Below are 10,479 nucleotides of genomic sequence, written 5' to 3' on the forward strand. Positions count from 1 at the left end.
GATTTATTGTTATAATAAACAAATACAGTACTTATGTACCGTATGTTGAAAGTATATAAACATCTTGTGTCTTATCTTTCCATTCCAACAATAATTTACAGAACAATATGGCATATTTTATAGGTGGTTTGAATTGTGATTAATTAATTTTTAAGCTGTAATTAACTCAATTAAAAATTTTAATCGTTTGACAGCCCTAGTTTTAACCTAATTTAACCTTGTTTAAGAACACACAACCATGAATAAATGAAAAATACCCAAGAACATAAACTTCTATGCCTTTCTGTGAGTACTCAATTTGTGTGTATGTTGCAAATGACATTGACCACTTACTTCTCTCTGAGAACATTGTGTTTGAACCACCAATGGTTAGTCATCGTCTTGGTTTTAAGATGTCAAAATATGAGCATTAAAATGAGGACCAAATAAATACAAAATCTATTTTAACCAGTGAATCACATGTTAAGAGAGCAGTACTTTGTGCAAAAACTACAGCCTGCAGGAATTACTTTGCATTTTAGGTTAATCCTGAAATTTTGTTATGAACATTTATACTAAACTTTATGACAGGCCGCTTGCACATTGCTCACAAACCAAATGGTTGCCTTTCACTGTGTTAAGGCATCCAATACAATGAAAAAACAATTTACAAGCCCACATTTCTTGCATTCAATATCAACTGCGGCGTGTTTTAGCCACTTCTCCCATCTGTTATTAAAAATCTGAAAAGGCCTTTCGTCCGAGAGTTGACTTTTCCAGTGAAAAAAAAAAGTCTAGAAACTAATTTAACGCTACAAATTGTCGCCTACGGTGTCTTGCTCAGCGCCGAGATTAATCTGAAAGCGGATTAGCGATGCTGGCGCCCCGTTAATCAGTCTGAGCCACGGATGCCGCTGCCACAACCTTTTTGGGATGGGTTAGGACAAGCAAGAACAGGTGAACGCGAGCGGTCTATTTAGGGCCGTTGCTGATGTTGACAAAGATAACTGATGATGCTTGCCTTCATAGCACTCCCAAATGCTGTAGTTCACTTAGCAACCAGTAGATGGTAATGTTGCTCTCTAGCCTAGCCTAAGGCGTCCCTGAAGGAGTGAGGCTCACCACAGACAATCTGCATCTACCTTTTCGAAATGATTCACGCCTCAAAATCTCGACAATGTTGGCGCACCTCTATGTTTCTGCACACACGCGCGAGTAGAGTAGTTCTTCTGTTGTACAAAAAATGGAATGATTATTTTACATGTTTTTCTATGTTACTATATTTCTACTTTTGCAACCGCTGTATCTGTGTTCACACCTACCTACCAACCTATGACTCTATCCATCCACACTACACGTAAACATAAAATGCGTATGACACCAAAAATGTTTATTTCATATTTCACGCAGTGTTTTATGCCCCTGAATGAAATGGACCGCTTGGATGTGTGTGGAAGTGATCTTTTTATATATTCAATTTTTGAATCCCACGCCGTTGAAATGAGTGACTTCAGCTACAGTCTCCGGTTTAGGACGAATGCGAATGTGACTTCAACCTGGTCAGTATCTCACAATACAGCATTGCTGTATAGTAGAGATGTCCCGATCCCGATCACGTCATTTTCAAAGTATCGGAATCGGCAAAAAAATATCGGACATGCCTTTTTAATATATATATATTTTTTAATTAAATCGTTTTCTAATTGTATTTAACGTTACAGACAAAATGTCTTACACTCATTCAGAGTCTTTAGTTTTGGCTTAAAGTAGGGCTATCAAATTTATCACGTTAACGGCGGTAATAAAATTTAAACATTTAACGCAATTAATGCATGCGCTGCACTATCCACTCACGCATTGTCGCGTTCAATCTACAATGGCACCGTTTTATGTACAAATAGAGATAAAAGCCAACGTTAAATGAGTAGAGAGAATTTCGGCAGCTTTTGAAGACTTTTTTTAATTGGCTAAAGCCTTACAATCCCTCTCTCAACAATTAGAAATATCGTGGAAAGCAATGTGGGGATGAAAGGTAGTAGTTGATCTTTTTCTTAACACCCTATGTTAATTCCCAACGCAGAGAAGATATATCAATTGGTACCACTACGCACAGTCATGGGTGCACTTCCCATCATGCATTTGGACAGAAGTTAAATGGCTCCAGTATCATTTACTGAAAGCTCAACAAATACACGACATGGCAATATTTAGTCACAATATACCAAGTCACATTTATCCTTTAAGAATTACAAGTCTTTCTATCCGTGGATCCCTCTCACAGAAAGAATGTTAATAATGTAAATGCCATCTTGAGGATTTATTGTCATAATAAACAAATACAGTACTTATGTACTGTACGTTGAATGTATATATTTGTCCGAGTTTTATTCATTTTTTTCTTAATGCATTGCCAAAATGTATATGATTGGGAAAAATTATCGGGAATGATTGGAATTGAATCGGGAGCAAAAATAAAAGCAATCAGATCGGGAAATATTGGGACTGGCAGATTCTCAAACAAAAACGATCGGGAGCAAAAAAACATGATCGGAACAACCCTACTGTATAGTGTACAGATGGACTGCGGATTCAGTTGATTTTGCGGATTACTTTGTTTATTTTTCATGCCAGCCAAACGGCTGCAGAAAATTGTTGCTGCACCAGGGAGAGGCGTGTGAGCCTTTTTGGGTTTCAAAAGGTTCCCGTTCCCGCGATATTGGTCAAAACAAGCCCTACTGCTGTGGGACCATTGGACTTACAAGGAAGTGAGTATACATCGTATTTTGTATTATTTCAAATACTGGGATCATGGCACACATTTTAATACGGCGGTGTCTGCATTTTGTGGCTGATTGTCCACAGAAAATGCCACTTGGCCGACGACCAGCGGGTTGTACTCGGCTAATTGCCCTCTTCGCGTGCCCGGTGTTCTGTCAGCTTTTCAACCCCATCAGAAACTGCAACTTTGTGTTAAAAATGGCCGCGAATACAGCGATTACAAAATAAACATGACAAACTTTTTTTAAATAAAGGACTATTTACTTATGTTTGATCATGACTAGGGCGGTCAAAATTATCGTGTTAACGGGCGGTAATTCATTTTTTAAATTAATCACGTTAAAATATTTGACGCAATTAACGCACATGCCCCGCTTAAACAGATGAAAATGACAGCACAGTGTAATGCCAACTTGTTACTTGTGTTTTTTGGAGATTTGTCACCCTCTGCTGGTGCTTGGGTGCGACTGATTTTATGGGCTTAAGCACCCATGAGCATCGTGTAATTATTGACATCAACAATGGCAGGCTACTAGTTCATTTTTTGATTGAAAATTTTACAAATTTTATTACAACGAAAACATTAAGAGGGGTTTTAATATAAAATTTCTATAACTTGTACTAACATTTATCTTTTAAGAACTACAAGTCTTTCTATCCATGAATCGCTTGAACAGAATGATAATAATGTTAATGCCATCTTGTTGTTTTATTGTTATAATAAACAATTACAGTACTTATGTACCGTATGTTGAATGTATATATCCATCTTGTGTCTTATCTTTCCATTCCAACAATAATTTACAGAAAAATATGGCATATTTTATAGATGGTTTGAATTGCGATTAATTACGATTAATTACGATTAATTAATTTTTAAGCTGTAATTAACTCGATAAAAAATTTTAATCGTTTGACAGCCCTAATCATGACACATCCTGACATGTTAGCTGCACAACAACTGCACGCCGCTGTCTGTTTACGTCTTCGCCGTGTAGTAAAGCATTATTTTACGCCATATTCGTGTTGACCATGTGGCAGCTACGCGCTCCTCCGACGTCGGCCAGTTTGTCCGGCGGTACTCTCCAGCTTCTTCCCTGGCGAGCTCTCCTGTCCATAGCAGGGAAACGAGCAGTAACTTGCTCACCACCGGGCGGGTTGCCAATCGGCGAAAACAATTGACAACCCCACCGCTGTGTGAATTGATCCGGGCTAGTTTTGTGTGATTTTTCGCTTCGAAAAGCGAAAATAATACTTTTATATGTCACTTGCTTCGGGTTAGCATGTCAGCTAGCTGTCACGCCTCTTGGTTGGTTTACATTCTCTGAAGCCGGAGCAGGGAAATGACAAAAGCCTGACTAACTATGGTGGCATAAAATATCGTTCGGCATGTGCGACAGTAAAGGTGAAGTTTACAGTTTTGATCATTATGGAGTAATTTTGCTATGTCGTACTGAATAAATGCATTTTTATTATTTAATGTTCCATTTAGCACAAGACTTATTTGTCATTACCATACCATTTATTTAGCAATCGGGGGAAAAATTACTTCGATAAAAAGAATATCCTGTAAAAATATTGGAGTGGAGAGACTGAAACAATGACATTTTGTGGCTCTCCTCGTCGCATTTTCCTCGTTCTGAATAATTCCCCCTCAATGGGTTGAATTCTAAATCAGATGAAACCATGACTCTGCCGACGTTATCCTCCTGTTGGGGCTGCTAGAGCCCTATAATGGTAGGCATGGCTAAACGGCGGATTAAAAGACTAATTTCTCATCATCTGCGATTTGCCAAATTGTTGTGTACAGTCAAATGGTTTCAAAATGATTCTAATTCACATAATGCTATTTGTTTTTTATCCTGTCGTACACACTTTAAAATAATCTTAAATCTTTCTCCCCCCATATTTTTCAGGGAACACACACGCACCCCCCCCCCCCAACACACACACACACACACACACACACAAAAAACCCCCTGACCATTTCATTATTTTTTTTTATATTTACGAACAATAAAAACGACTGCCTATATTCAAACCGGGGAATAACTCCACTTTTTTCTCCCCCCGATGCTAACATTTTCATGCAGTATGAACAGTACAATTCTTATTCAAATACGACCTGGGCCTTTTTCTTATACGCCGGCAAGTCTGTCATTTCACATGTGGTTCTCTATACGTGTTCTAACACCATCGTCGTCTGTCATTTCGCATCTAGTTCTACATATATGTGATATCTACCGTAGTATTATTGTGGCCATATGTTCGTTGCAACTAGCAACTGGGTGTTGTCTTTAGCGTTTGTCGGTAGCAGTCAGGTATTATTGTGTTTTTTTATCCAGCGGCATGAGTTGAACATGATATTTACTCTCGGTCCATTCCTCATTGCGTCCCGAAGACCGCGCTGACTGTGGTTTAATTCCGCTTTACCTGTTATACTTCAATTATCGGAATTTGGATGTTTGTGAATCATTCTTGAATCTTCCATGGCCGAATCACGAATAATCTAAGAATCGGAAAATTCGCACGCCTCTAGTAAATAGTGTACGAACGAGATGTTTACTGAGCTAAACCTACCAATTCTGTCTAAAAATGATGTCCTTGGTGCCAAATTCACAGGTAAAGATGTGAAAGAACATACAAATGTTCATTTAAAGAGATGGCTTAAGTGTCGAGGGCTGAAAAAGATGGGGAAAAGAGCCGACCTGATCCAGAGGTAGCTTTTTTATCGACACCTTTTTCTTGTGTGCATTGCCTTACGCCACTGACAATGACATTCTCCTGTTTCAACAAGCTATTCTTTACCACCATATGCCCTGTCTTTCTTATATATTATATCCTCTGGTTGTTTTACGTCTCTGACCGTTCTTGGGGGTAAATTATGTTGCTATTTTTGTGTAGCCATTGCAAATGCTACTCAGTGACAGCCAACGCAAACTTTTATTTATTTATTTTTAATAACAAATCTTAATTCTATGAATTTATTTACACTTCGCCCTTACTAAGGTTGTTTCTTTACAACAGAAAAGGTAAAGCTGTTAAATCTAGAGCCTACCTGTAGTCATGAACAAGCTTACTTCAAAAAGACCAAGGCCAAACATGGCTAATTTATTAGCCGTATTTTAGAAAAATACATGACTGTTGTTATATATAACATTTAAAAAAAAAATTCTGGTCATTCATTGTCAGACAGAAGTAGCACGGCAAAACGTTACGCTAAAAAATAAGTAAAAATATCGAAATGGTTTACCTCTTTGGGGAAGGCTGTGGCAGGCAATGGATCAGGATTGTCATCTGTAGGACCATGGCCCCCAACCTTCACCTTGCTAGCGTTAGACTGGTCTTTTGGACGTCCACACAAGTTGATCCATTGTTCACATTTATTCCCTCTGAGGTTTTGGCTTCGGGAAACGAATGATGAAAACATCTTTGATATGTGGACAGATGTAATGTCTAGAGTCATTTCAACAAGTTCCATAGCAGCAGTGTTTACTCGGCTTGTTCATTTTTGAAAGATTACTGGCTGAAAACAAGCAGTACTAGCATGGGTTGTATGCGAATGCGCTTCTATGTTGACCCCCTTCCAGCTGACGATGGTGACGTAACTCAACATTGCGGTTGAGTGCATTCGTGCGGTACGCTATTAGTTCGTCTTTGTCTAGTTTTAGTCAACTAAATCTCATACAAATGTCGTCTGGTTTTACTTGACAGTTACCCAAAAAATGTTTTCGTCTGTAAAATTCAAAAGTTTCAGTCCAAAAATAAACAGCAGACTGAAGCTAAATAAACATTGATTTTCCATCAAAATCATCAGTATGGTTGACATCAAAATTTTCGACAATAAACAATGTTGAATCAATATTGCAAATGCCGATGACACCTGACAGTGACGTTGACACAACAATGTACTATGGAATGATAGGCGATGGTTGGTTTACCATTATTCTATAGTTGATTAACTAATGTTGACAAATCGTTGATTTATGATTGAACACGAAATATGATTGAAAAGTCAACGAATTATGGATGAGCGGGAGTTATGGTCGAAAAATAGTTATGTTCGTGGTTCTCCGGGAAGACAGTGAATCACCTTGAACGAACTCCACTGGAAATGCTTCATTTAAGGACAGCCACATTTAAAGGTAAGCCTGCTGCTCTTCTTCCATCCATCCATCCATCCATCCATCCATCCATCCATCCATCCATCCATCCATCCATCCATCCATCCATCCATCCATCCATCCATCCATCCATCCATCCATCCATCCATCCATCCATCATCTTCCGCTTAGTCCGGGGTCAGGTCGCGGGGGCAGCAGCTTTAGCAGGGAAGCCCAGATTTCCCTCTCCCCAGCCACTTCAGCCAGCTCCTCTGGCGGGATTCCAAGACGTTCCCAGGCCAACCGAGCGACATAGTCTCTCCAGCGTGTCCTGGGTCATCCCCGGGGCCTCCCCCCGCTGCTGCTCTTCTTCAGAGCCTTTAACAGAAAGGATGTCTTACGGTCGAATGAACCGCGTTTGTCATTATTACTTGAACATAAAACGCTTGGCCAAACAAAATCTGACAAAGTTGCCAAAATTGTAAGAAACGGTACATTTGCTGTGATTGGCATACAAGCGAAGACCTACTTAGCCTTGATGTTAGCAAAGTAGAACTTAATTCAGCTAAACGTAATTATTTTTCCAAGTGCTAAAATCGCTAGATATTACACAATCAAGCCTACTCTAAATTAATTTAGTGAACACCAAGACATTTCGGTTATTTTTCCATCGAAGGTAGCTAGCTAGCTCTGTTCTACATGTAGCCCTAATTTGGTTTGAAATTGGTTGAGAAACTCACTTCACCACAAAATACTGAAGTATGTTAAACTAACCCATGATATCTGCTTACATTTCTTGACCTGAATTAACTGTGAATGCCAATTTGTTTGTATTCTTAAGATTCACTGAAGAAGCAGATGGGGATGAACTCGCCAGTATATGCATTCGCTGCTGTTGTGCAGAAGTGGTGCTACGCCATGCCCCAGACCGCGTTGGTGGCAAGGGTCGCAGCGGAGTTCGCCAGACTGAGGAGGAGGCCTAAGTTTGAAATAAGTTTACTAAGCATTAATGAAGTTTTCTGTTGTTGTGATTCAATAAAAATAATTTGAAATGCAGCCAAGTTTGCATTATTGATTAATGTATGATTATATTGTTTATTCGAGATATATATAAAATTTTTTTTAAAAAAACGTCGTCTCGCCCACCCGGGCGGTATGGTCTCTCCTTTCAAGCTCAGGTCCTCTACCGTGGCCTTGGAGCTTGAGGGTTATGCGCAGGATCTTAGCTGTCCCTAGGTTTGCGCTCTTCTGAACGAAGACGTCGAACGTTGTTCCTGGTATCTGCTGGAGCAATACACCCAGTTTGGGGGTTACTGCCCCTAGTGTCCTGATCACTACTGGCAACACTGTTGCCTTCAGTCCACACATTTTCTCCAACTCTTCCGTCAACCCTTGATATTTCTCCAGCTTTTCGTGTTCTTTTTTTCTGATGTTGCTATCACTCGGGATTGATACATCTATCATTACTGCTGTCTTCTGATGTTTATCCACCACCACTATGTCAGGCTGGTTGGCCATCACCAGTTTGTCTGTCGGGATGTGGAAGTCCCACAGGATCTTGGCTCGGTTGTTCTCGACCATCTTTGGAGGTGTTGCCCACCTTGACTCTGGGGTCTCCAGTCCGTACTCGGCATAGATGTTCTTTTTGGCCTGGCTCTGCCAGACTGTTTTCCCTGTATTTTTCAAACACTGAGAGTATAGTCTGGGAATCGGCCCATCAACGGCCTCTCGAGCAGGTACAAAATCAATCGACAAATCAGATTCATTTATTTGCGTGACGTGTTCTTAACGAGCAACGTCACTCTTGCGCGTCGAAAGTCGTCTCCACAACAACACAGATGGTGAACGGGAGAGCCGAGAATATGTTCCAATCCACGGTAAAATCAGTTTTAAATGACCAAAAACACATCGACACGAGTCATTGACAACAGTCTGTCTCGCGCTAGCCATGTTGAATAAACTCCGCTCTCTTCGTATGTTTACTTCCGCGCGCAAGTCCCTCGTCCTGCCCTCGTCATTTTACTAACGTCACGTCTGCCCGTCGCTGATTGGTCCACTCCGCTGTTTGTTTGCTGTGGCTTGCTCCGCCCTGGAAATTGTATCTGCGTGAATGGTGGCCAGACTCAATAGCTGGAACAGCAGTGAGTCTGGTGTACCAGGCAAATGTTCTTTTACACCAGGGGTGGGCAAACCGGTCCTCGAGGGCCGCAGTGGGTCCTGATCTTTGTTCCAACTGACCCAGCACAGATAGTTTAACCAATGCGGTTTCAGCAGAAATGAGAAGCACCTGACTGCAATCGACTGATTGCACTTGTAAAACAGCAGATTGGTGAAAAGGTGTCCTCTTAATGGGTTGCAACAAAAACCCGCACCCACTGCGGCCCTTTGTGGAATTAATTGCCCACACCTGTTTTACACGATGCCTGCTACCTGGTTATGTCGTTCCATGTATGCCTTGCCTGCCAGCATCTTACACCCTGCTGGCAACAAACACTCTAAGTGGGTCTGGCGTGCCACGAAAGATGCGCATGCTGAAAAGCACCTCATACCTAGGCCTGTCGCGATAACAAATTTTAGTGTGCGATAATTTATTTCATAAATTATTGCGATATGCGATATTATTGCACCCCCCCTAATTTAAAAAAAAATAAAAAAAAATTTAAATTTACAATAACACTGTGAGAATACAGTATATATTAATAGATCATGTACACCCATTTAAACGCAATAAATGTTTACTCTTAAATTAAAAAATACTTTTTAGGAAATCACAACTAAAAACAATAGACCATGCCTCTTTTAAGTAAAAGACAACAATATTAATACTGCACAGAAACACAGAAGAAATAAAATGTGTTTTTTAAAAAAAATAAAATTCCACTTAATAATTTAAGCATCTAGGCAAATGAAAACGTTTCCCCTCATAGCTTCTGCTATGGCGTTCCATGTGGTACCTCTAAATACGGAGTTAATTCGTTCCAGGAGCTCGTTTGTAAGTTGAAATGGTCGAATGTCGAGCAGCATTTTCCCATAAGAATGCATTATAATTCCAATAATTCGTTCCACAGCCCAAAAACCCACACTACATCCTAAATAAGTACTGCTGTTAATATTGCGAATGGCAATTACAAAGAGCAAAACAAATAAAATATGAATAAAAATCATAATAACAATAATATAATAATAGCAATGATAACAATAATACAGTACAGTACCTGTAATAATGTAACAAATCGGCTTCTAATGTGGCGGACTTTTTTTTGCTGTACCTGAACGCACCGCGGGGCTGACGGTGAGCAGGAGAGCGCTATTTTACTTTCTGTTTCGATCCTGGCGTCAACAGCAGTGGACACTCGGCGAGTTGATGGAATAAATGATTTGAAACCTGACAAAACTGGCAATTTCTTAGGTGATGTTGTCACAATAAGAACTGTCACCTTAACTTATAAAGACTGGCGAACGGAGGGGGACTGCCGGCCGAGATCTGCATTCTCCAACCCAGTTCATGGATGCACACACCATGCTTATATTTTGCTATCATTCACATCTTCATTTCAATGGTAAGCGTCACCTTTTCTTTTTTTCTCCACCTGCACTAAACCTAAACTGCACTAAACTA

The sequence above is a fragment of the Corythoichthys intestinalis genome, chromosome 12 (genome assembly GCF_030265065.1).
Source record: "Corythoichthys intestinalis isolate RoL2023-P3 chromosome 12, ASM3026506v1, whole genome shotgun sequence".
NCBI lineage: Eukaryota > Metazoa > Chordata > Actinopteri > Syngnathiformes > Syngnathidae > Corythoichthys > Corythoichthys intestinalis.